Below are 11,678 nucleotides of genomic sequence, written 5' to 3' on the forward strand. Positions count from 1 at the left end.
TTAACCGTTAATTTTACATATTAATCAGAAATAAATAATAATGTGAAAGTGAATGTAAGCTTCAATTTAATTACAAAAAAAGATCAAATGAACGTTTCGGATTAAATTATCTCATTCATCTGTCGTGTTTCATTCATCCTGTTTTGTTGATAAAGGGGAAACCCGAAACGTTCATTTGTTATATTTTTGTAATTAAATTAAAGCTTACATTCAATTTCACATTAATATTTATTTCTTCGAGCTTCGAGCAGCAACATTTACATATTAATCAGAAAATGTTTACTTTTAAATAGACGCATTGAACACAAATGATTATAACAAGATATGAAGTGAATAGAAAAGTGCCAGAAGACAATAGAGAATAAAAAATTTTTCGCGGCGGTGGTGGGGTTTGAACCTGCGACCTTATTGGTACGACAACTCCGCCTGGCAGGTGAGAGCGTGGCTCTACCGTGTGAGCTATCCACGAACACAAAAATATTCGTTTCAAACCCAAAGTCATTACTAGATCCCTCTCTCACCCACTTCTTGAGACCGCCGATTCGTTCGTACACCACCATCGCGAATAATTTTGACCAGCAGTTAAGCTTAATAGCCAATATTCTCAACACAAACATATAACATAGAAACGATTGAGACATTGAGTATGCTCCGGTGTATGGGGTGAATTTTTAATTCAGAAAAGTGAGTGGAGCAGGCACTTATGTTGGTAACAACAAGATATGAAGTGAATAGAAAAGTGCCAGAAGACAATAGAGAATAAAAAATTTTTCGCGGCGGTGGTGGGGTTTGAACCTGCGACCTTATTGGTACGACAACTCCGCCTGGCAGGTGAGAGCGTGGCTCTACCGTGTGAGCTATCCACGAACACAAAAATATTCGTTTCAAACCCAAAGTCATTACTAGATCCCTCTCTCACCCACTTCTTGAGACCGCCGATTCGTTCGTACACCACCATCGCGAATAATTTTGACCAGCAGTTAAGCTTAATAGCCAATATTCTCAACACAAACATATAACATAGAAACGATTGAGACATTGAGTATGCTCCGGTGTATGGGGTGAATTTTTAATTCAGAAAAGTGAGTGGAGCAGGCACTTATGTTGGTAACAACAAGATATGAAGTGAATAGAAAAGTGCCAGAAGACAATAGAGAATAAAAAATTTTTCGCGGCGGTGGTGGGGTTTGAACCTGCGACCTTATTGGTACGACAACTCCGCCTGGCAGGTGAGAGCGTGGCTCTACCGTGTGAGCTATCCACGAACACAAAAATATTCGTTTTCAAACCCAAAGTCATTACTAGATCCCTCTCTCACCCACTTCTTGAGACCGCCGATTCGTTCGTACACCACCATCGCGAATAATTTTGACCAGCAGTTAAGCTTAATAGCCAATATTCTCAACACAAACATATAACATAGAAACGATTGAGACATTGAGTATGCTCCGGTGTATGGGGTGAATTTTTAATTCAGAAAAGTGAGTGGAGCAGGCACTTATGTTGGTAACAACAAGATATGAAGTGAATAGAAAAGTGCCAGAAGACAATAGAGAATAAAAAATTTTTCGCGGCGGTGGTGGGGTTTGAACCTGCGACCTTATTGGTACGACAACTCCGCCTGGCAGGTGAGAGCGTGGCTCTACCGTGTGAGCTATCCACGAACACAAAAATATTCGTTTCAAACCCAAAGTCATTACTAGATCCCTCTCTCACCCACTTCTTGAGACCGCCGATTCGTTCGTACACCACCATCGCGAATAATTTGACCAGCAGTTAAGCTTAATAGCCAATATTCTCAACACAAACATATAACATAGAAACGATTGAGACATTGAGTATGCTCCGGTGTATGGGGTGAATTTTTAATTCAGAAAAGTGAGTGGAGCAGGCACTTATGTTGGTAACAACAAGATATGAAGTGAATAGAAAAGTGCCAGAAGACAATAGAGAATAAAAAATTTTTCGCGGCGGTGGTGGGGTTTGAACCTGCGACCTTATTGGTACGACAACTCCGCCTGGCAGGTGAGAGCGTGGCTCTACCGTGTGAGCTATCCACGAACACAAAAATATTCGTTTCAAACCCAAAGTCATTACTAGATCCCTCTCTCACCCACTTCTTGAGACCGCCGATTCGTTCGTACACCACCATCGCGAATAATTTTGACCAGCAGTTAAGCTTAATAGCCAATATTTTTATTTTAAAAAATTTTTATTCTCTATTGTCTTCTGGCACTTTTCTATTCACTTCATATCTTGTTGTTACCAACATAAGTGCCTGCTCCACTCACTTTTCTGAATTAAATGATTATAACACACTTTAAAAGAACAATCAACCAGACTATAAACGTTCAAGGTTACGCACAGTTTTGTATGTTGGTCCGTTATACTTCCGGATGGCAATGCTGTGAGTTTCTTAGCCAAGCGCACAGCACAGTCTCTAGAAATAAAATTGAACTTTATATAGAGCAATATCCACTAAATGTGCTCAAAGCGCTTTACAGGGGGTCCCTGACCAACAGCAACACATAACACGTGGGACGAGACATGACGCCTGTCAGGCGATATTACAATTTTTTGGGACAGAGACAACGCTGTGGTGATGATGATGATGAAAATGACGACGATGATGATGATAATGATGATGATGAAGATGATGATGATGATGATGATGATGATGACGACGACGATGATGATGATGATTATGATGCTGATGATGATGATGATGATGTTGATGCTGATGATGATGATGATGATGATGATGATGATGATGATGATGATGATGATGATGATGATGATGATAAAGAGAAAATAACTGCAAGGACGCTGAGAATCCAAACCAAAAAAAATGCTCCAAAAATCCTTGTAAAAAAAGTTGCCTTGACCTATTTTATAGAACATTATTTAAGATGGTAATATGTGACCCATCGTCCCAAAACGGTATTATGTCGGAACGAACCATATGCCTAGAAGCCGAATTAAATGTCAGACTGATCAAAAATATAAATTGTTGGCATTAGCACCCTAAAACACGATATCCATTCTCCTCAATAAAACATACAAACTCAACACAAGTCTGATATTTCTGGCTTTTAAATCAATTTTCAACATCTTAACCAACCCGACTTAATACCGTTTTGAGGCGATGGGTCACATATATTGCAGGGGGGTGGCGAGGGTTGAGGGTGAGGGTGAGGGGGGGGTGAAGAGAATATTACATTACCTTAAGGCCCAACCAATAAGGACAAGAATGGGTAGCATTGATTGCCTACTTAGTGCGGATCAAGGGAATGGGAAACAAGATTGACGAGCAAATGAGTGGCAGTGGACAAGTAGGTACTCATCATGTATTCAAATACCCTGACCATAGAAATAACCAGGGTCATTGGGTGGGGAGGGGGGGGGGATTAGGTGTAAGGAGAAGAAACAGTATATTATATTATATTAATAGATGAGTAGATAGATATATAGATATGTAGATAGCTAGATATAATTTTTAGATAGATAGATAGATAGATAGATAGATAGATAGATAGACAGATAGATAGATAGATAGATAGATAGATAGATAGATAGATAGATAAATAGACAGATAGATAGATAGATAGACAGATAGATAGATAGATAGATAGATAAGTAGATAGATAGATAGACAGATAGATAGAAAGATAGAAAGATAGATAGGTAGATAGATAGATAGATAGATAGATAGATAGATAGATAGATAAGTAGATAGATAGATAGATAGATAGATAGACAGATAGATAGATAGATAGATAGATAGATAGATAGATAGATAGATAGATATATAGATAGATAGATAAGTAGATAGATAGATAGATAGACAGATAGATAGATAGATAGATAGATAGATAGATAGATAGATAGATAGATAGACAGACAGATAGATAGATAGATAGATAGATAGATAAATAGATAGATTGATAGATAGATAAATAGACAGATAGATAGATAGATAGATAGATAGATAGATAGATAGACAGATAGATAGGTAGATAGATAGATAGATAGATAGATAGATAGATAGATAGATAGATAGATAGATAGATAGATAGATAGATAAGTAAATAGATAGATAAGTAAATAGATAGATAGATAGACAGATAGATAGATAGATAGATAAGTAGATGGATAGATAGATAGATAGACAGATAGATAGATAGATAGATAGATAGATAGATAGATAGATAGATAGATATATAGATATATAGATAGATAGATAGATAGATAGATAGATAGATAGATAGATAGATAGGCATCATGTCCCGTCCTACATGTTAAATGTTGCTGTTGACCAGTGACCAGTAAGGCGCTTTGAGCATATTTAGTGGATATTAGTGGATTCACCTTAATCACTTCCACAGTCTACAACAACTAACTACAAAAGTAACTTCTATTTCATGATCAACACGATATGATCCCAAAACATCATCAACCTTCTTCGAGTGGAGATCGAACCTCAGAGCGCCAGATTACCGGTAATCGGGTCGGGTCGGGCCGTGTTTGGGGTTCGGACCCTAGTCAAGGCAGATTGGGTGTTTTGGGTTTGTTTATTTTTTTCTAAAATTGAGCTTCCTAAAATTAAGCTTTATATATCGCAATATCCACTAAATGTGCTCAAAGCGCTTGCAGGGGGTCCCTGGTCAACAGCAACATTTAACATGTAAGACGGCAGATGCCGCCTGTTAAGCGATATTACAATTTTTCGGACAAAGCCGCCGCTATTAACGGCCAGGTACTCAAGAGTACGGTGAGAGAATATGAGTAAAGAGCCTTTTCCAAGGACTCAACTATGCGCCGAGCGCGAGGCTCGAACCCAGGAGCTTCGGATCCGTAAGCGCGTGTCATACTACTAGACCACATAGCCGTTTTTTGGAATTCGGACATGGGGCAGTCTGAAATCCGATCCCCAGTCGAGGCCTGTTGAATTCTCAGGATAGATTTTGTTTGCCTTCATTTTTTGTCTGCTTTCTGGCACTGTTATTTGTTTATTTGCATGTCCTTAACGGCGCTTTAAACACTATTCAGGTCATTTAAGCACCCTATTACATCCACACCTTTCCGGATTTAAGTAATATTATAACGGTATAACTTTATAACTTTATGATACATCGATGTAGACTGCAATATCATGGAAAATATTTTAATAATAATAATAATAATAATAATAATAATAATAATAATAATAATAATAATAATAATAATAATAATAATTATATATATATATATATATATATATATATATATATTAAAATATTTTCCACGATAGTATAGTCTTCATCGATGTATCATAAAGTTATAAAGTTATACCGTTATAATATTTCTTATATATATATATATATATATATATATATATATATATATATATATATATATATATATATATATATATATATATATATAAATAGATGGTAATAACAAATCTATAGATGACTGTTTGTAGGTATTTTTTAAATATAAAGAGCTGAACAAGTGTGTATGAAAGGTGTCAGATAAAGCAAGAAAGAAAATTACAAGAAAAGAGAAACATCAAAATTAATCAGTCTACCTCGACATGGGATCGAACCTCAGACCTTCTGATTACCGGACAGACGTGTTACCATTACCCCACATTTTTGTGTATATATTAGGTAGAATTGTTTTTTTTAAAAGTAGGACGTAGATTTACTCAAATGGATGTCAAACTTTTTAAACTCTTACACGCAAACAAATTGTGACCCATCGTGTCGACACGGTATTATGTCGAAATGAAACAGATTCTAAAAAGTCAAATTAAAGTTACACTGGTCGGAAATATAAATTATCGCTATTTAGGACTCTAAAATACGATCATCATTGACCACAAAAAAAAAACAACATACAAACTCAACCAGAGTCTGAGATTTATGGCTATAAATTCAATATTTAGCATCTCAGTCCTCCCGACATAATACCGTTTTGAGGCGAGGGGTCACAATTAATACAGTAATACAATATATGAATGAATGCACGGTTTTGAATTAATTTACCATCCTCATTTTGTTAGTCCATCGAAAACACATTGTCACAATCCCATAACAACAACCACCTACAAACAAAACTGTGGTGTGCACCATACAGCATCCTATGAAAGTAACGGTGCTATAACAAAAAGAACCCAGCGATGGTTCGTGAAACACACTAATATATATATATATATTAATTACGCGCAATAAACTAATTGATGATAATATATCGTTATAATTATTATTATTATTATTATTATTATTATTATTATTATTATTATATTATTATTATTATTATTATTATTATTATTATTATTATTATTATTATTATTATTATTATTATCATATCATCATCATCATCATCATCATCATTATTATTATTATTATTATTATTATTATTATTATTATTATTATTATTATTATTATTATTATTATTATTATCATTATAACGTTTTACATAATACCCCTCCGCAAGTAGGTAACAAGGCCAATTCTATTCGTTAATAATTAAATATTCCTACGCGCTTAGTGAATGAACGAAAACGTCATTCAACTACGGCACTTATTTGAGGGATGGTTACGTGTATTCATTCATTATTCGTACATATCATTATTAAGAACTAATTTTGCGATACAGTTCACTCTGAATTAACGCAAACCCGGATAATCGCTTACTCCGCTTAACTGCTACACTTATTCTAATGTCTTCTTTATGTAATATTAAAGGGATACATTAAGGAAGCAGTCACTAGTCCAAGATTAAACTCTGAAAAAAATACTAGAGCATAATTTATATAGCGGAATATCCACTAAACGTGCTCAACGCGCTTTACGAGTGGTCCCTGACCAACAGCAACATGAATCATATAAAAAGAGACATGACGCCTGTCGGGCGATATTTCATTTTTATTTTTATTGGACACAGACAGCGCTGGAAACGGCCATGTAATCATTTTACACCTGATTACGGTGACATGAATGTGAGTAAAGAGTATTTTCCAAGGACTCAACTATGCGCCGAGTGAGGCTCGAACCCAGGACCTTCCGACCCGAAAGCGAGTGTCATACGACTAGACCACATTATAGCCGCACAATTATCCAAGAAAAATCCTATTAGCCGCACATATTATTATAGCTTTATACATTTATAACTTATAACAATTCCACTTAATCAAACACTCCGCTTAATTGGCACATTCTTTTTCAAATTCCCGAAGGTGTGAATAAGAATATAAAAGCCCAAAGTAAATCGCAGTAGTATATATTTTGTAATGACATTAACACACTATCTACCAGACTAATCTCATTAATTGAATTAATTAACACTAATTGGGACATAGTAGTATGGAGGGTGTTACTAAAAGGTATGTGTGTCACTTCCCGCTGAATAGATTAAGTTAATTATTATAAGATATAGTCCTTGTGATATAAACGAATTGCTAATATTTCGATTACGCAATTTCATCTGCGTCTTCAAACGGAGAGGAAATACCAATGCATTTTTTATTATTAAAACTCCTCCTAATCCTCTTCGGGCCTTGAGGCACATAGGGCATCCACCAGACATCTCCATTTTTTGCGATTTTTGCTTTTGCGGTGGCTGTATTCCAGGACAGGCCTGCTTCCTTTAATTCTTTCTCCATGGTCCTTCGCCAGGTTTCTTTGGGTCTTCCCCGCTTTCTCTTCCCATCTGCTGTCCAGTACAAGGCTGTCTTGGGAAGTGACCTTTTTCCATTCTGGCCACATGACCCAGCCAACGCCATCTTCTTCTTTTTATTTGGCTATCAATGCTAGTGCAGTCAGCTATGATTTTATCACAGAAGAAAACGGTAGGGGCTGCCTGAACCTGTGATCGTGAACATGCGTTTCGGGTACAAACCCTTCGTCAGCAAAACGATACACAAATTAACATGGAATGCAAAATAGTTTGCATTTTATTTAGTTATTTTCCACGTTAATTTGTTTCTTGTTGTGCTGACCAAGGGTTTGTACCCGAAACGTCCATTGTCTGTATTGTTCCCATACGAAGCCATCTACATTTTCATGCTTTCGTTATGATTTTATCATGGTATGTATGAGACATTAGGATTTCTATGATGGACAGAAAAATTGACCGTATCTTTTCTAGTGTTTCTGCAATGTCTGATTTCAATCCAGCGACTCAATTAATGAACTGTTTTATGGCGTAAGCAACATATTATAAATTTTAGAAAGCGCAATCTGCTGAGGAGTCGAATACGTTACCCTTTCGTCGGGTCATTGGATTGGATGCAAGGCTGATCCACAAGACTGATTTGCTTAACCCTCTCCTTACTACCTGCAGCAAAATCGACACATTTGTTACTACACAATATATCTACATTTTTTCTTATTCAGATTTATTTTGTAAATCACAAACTTTGATAAAATGATCTTTGTTTCATTAATAACAATATGAAAGTTGTTTTGTAGCGCACTTGTTTGAGATTTTAAAAATCAATTTTTTTCTGCAGGGTAAGCCTGCCATTTTGGGAAAATACTGAAAATGGTCGGTAAGGAGAGAGTTAAAACTTGGTTTGCTGTCACTCTACTCTACCTATCGATGTCAAACCCAATCAAAGACAACAAAACTATAAAAGATAAATTAAAAATAAATACGCTTTCCGCCACGGCATCATTGGACACCGTCGCTTAGTGGAATTCCATGAAGGAATATAAACAATCAAATAAGATGTCTGTCTGATGTCAACGTACAGGAATCAACCATGTTGTCCAAAGCGAGAAAATTGATGCGGGGGGAGGGGGGGGGGGGGGTAGTGCGGGGCGGTCCTTGGCAAGCTTAAGGGTTCCGCCACGACATCGTTGGACACCGTCGCTTAGTGGAATTCCATGAAGGAATATAAACAATCAAATAAGATGTCTGTCTGATGTCAACGTACAGGAATCAACCATGTTGTCCAAAGCGAGAAAATTGATGCGGGGGGAGGGGGGGGGGGGTAGTGCGGGGCGGTCCTTGGCAAGCTTAAGGACCACGGTGCTACGGTCCTTGAGAAATGAAGACCGCAAGGACCGGTCCTAGGACCGGTCCTTTTCGACATTGAACATTCCTGAGAGACTGTTGGAAATTCGAACCGGTTTGACCTTTGAGACCGTGGGATCGTTCATTCTTGAACCGTTAAAGACCGCTACACGATGAAAACCGTGGTCTACAGGAGTAAACCACACGGAGTAGTCACACTCATTTCAAATTGTAACCTAATTAGAGAAGAGGGGTGATGCCTTCTTTATTTGCTCACCGTACTTCATTGTTACTTCGATAATTTAATAAAATTTGAAATTTATCCCCATTAACGGAGATAATGGCATCGCCCAAGGCATTGATCGAGTTGTTCGTGGCGTTGATACACACATGCAACTCCTACCCCCCCCCCCCCCCCCACACACACACACATTAATGGGCAGCGAGCATTGAAGAGTAAGAGAGAGACGTGAAGTTATAATAAGAGGGGTGGATGAGGTAATAAGAGGGGTCGATGGTGACTTTTCGCCAGATCTAACAAACTCAGCTACCCATTCATTGCTGAGTAGACAGGGATTCAGAAAAAACTCGACTGCACCCGGGATCGATCTCTGGCCCTTTGCGTATAAAGAGAGTGCTCTATCAACTGAGCTATCGGGGTCCCCAAATATTCTATTGGACTTTTTTAAAATTCAGACGTTATAACTGGGTTTTTTGGAAGGAAGAAACTAATGAAACTCATATTATTTGATTAGTAAAAACACCAAACGAAATTTTAATATTATTGTATTATTTTAAATGACAACACTGCGATAGAAAGGAGTGGTGACAAGAGATGGACAAAAGAAAACAAAAAATCGGATTTGCTACTTGCTAGGTTCGACACACACACACACACACACACACACACACGCACAAACACACACATCTTTAGTAGTCACATACATTTCAAACAATAACCCATTAGAGAAGAGGGGTCATGCCTTCACCATAGATCATTGTCATTGCGATCATTATGGTGTAGTAAATTTTGAAATTTACCCCGTATAATGGAATCGTCCAAGGCGTTCGCCTCCTGTTCCCCCCATCTCACACACGAAAGGGCGGTTTGCGGAGTGGAGGTTGGTGGTCGTCTGCCTGTATGGTCGTCTGTGTCGTTTAGTGTATGGCAAAGGGGGTGGGTGCGATTAATTAAGTGGGATGGGTGGTGATTGGTGGAAGATAGGCAACCGAAGCAACGAATCGCTGGGGAAGTAGTAGGCTATGGCGCGAGACCGTAGGACCGTGGTCCTTAAGCTTGCCAAGGACCGCCCCGCACTAGTTGAAAGGTGATAAGAAGTGAGGACCGCCGCCGGTCTTCCCCTATGGGACCGGTCTTCGGTTCACAGCTAAAAGACCGTGGGACCGCCGGTCCAGACCGGTCTTCAGCGCGGCACTAGGGGGGGGGGGGGGGGGGGGGGGTAATAATATTGCCCAAGGAAAGAAACCGAAAGTGCCCGCTGAAGCGAGGCTTGAAGCCAGGACTTTCCGGGTCATAGTGCATTGCCTTAACCACTCGGCCACTACCCTCTCCCCCCCCCCCCCCCCCCCCATAAAATATATAGGAAAATAGCTAAAATATTTTTTTGTAAAAATGTAATGTCATGATCAGAATTAAAATAAATAAAAATAAAATAAATAAAAAATTCATTCTCTTTATTCATCCCCATGGGAAATTTGTCTTTAGGGTCTATTCCAAGGGAAGATTGGAATAATCCAGGCGTCAGCCGCAGTGCAGCGCCGCAAAGTGAGCTAGGGCAAGGTGTGACTTGCTCAAGGCCACACAACGCGACGGAGTAGTCGCACTCGGTACCTTTTGGGTATGAAGCAAGGACCGTTACCGCTGAGCCACGTTGTCAAGACTTATCAACGAGGCCTGCGAGCAAAAAAAAGAGGAGTGAAAAATTTCACGAGATCTGCTTAAAAATCCTAAAGTGGTAGACACAAAATAAACAGTTTTACAGTAAAACGTTTTCTTCTTTGGGAGAGTGAAAAAAAAAACAAAACCCAGTAAAGTAATAAAAATAATAGTGCAGGTATGTTGATTAGTGCTATGACACTCGCCTTTAGACTGGAAGAATCAGGGTTTGAATCCTAATCTGTCCGACGCATATTATTTCCGTTTTTGGTAAATGCTCTCTTTACTCACATTCTCTCGCCGTACCCAGGTGTAAAATGAGTACCTGGCCATTTTTAACAGCGTTGTCTCCGTCGGAAAAAAAAATTGTAATATCGCCTAATAGGCGGCCTCATGTCTCGTCCTACATGTTAAATGTTGATGTCGGCTGGGGGCTCCCTTGTAAAGCGCTTTGAGCACGTTTGATGGATATTGCTCTATATTCAAGCTCAATTTATTTAATTTAAGTTTTATTGGGAGGTTTCTTTTAACTGCCAAAAACGTAAACAAAAACTGTACCATAAAAATTTTATTAGTTTCCTCTGTCTTTTCTCAATATTGTTTTTTTTTTCAATGATAATATACATATAACAAATAATTTTAACAACGTAAATGTGACCCTTCGCCTCAAAACGGTATCAAGTCGGGTTTGTTAAGATGTTGAAAATTGAATTTATAGCTAGAAATATCAGACTTGTGTTGAGTTTGTATGTTTTATTGAGGAGAATGGATACCATGT

At 38.0% G+C, this 11,678-nt stretch overlaps 1 protein-coding gene across 1 annotated transcript in view; it reads right to left on the reverse strand.

Annotated features, from left to right (window-relative positions):
- Positions 1-11,678, reverse strand: part of LOC144977963 (uncharacterized) — a 504,761-nt gene that overhangs the window by 97,161 nt on the left and 395,922 nt on the right. The gene's annotated exons all lie outside the window — the stretch shown is intronic.

This window comes from Berghia stephanieae, chromosome 8 (assembly GCF_034508935.2).
Source record: "Berghia stephanieae isolate SIO BIC M18660-M18661 chromosome 8, UCSD_Bste_1.3, whole genome shotgun sequence".
Taxonomy (NCBI): domain Eukaryota; kingdom Metazoa; phylum Mollusca; class Gastropoda; order Nudibranchia; family Aeolidiidae; genus Berghia; species Berghia stephanieae.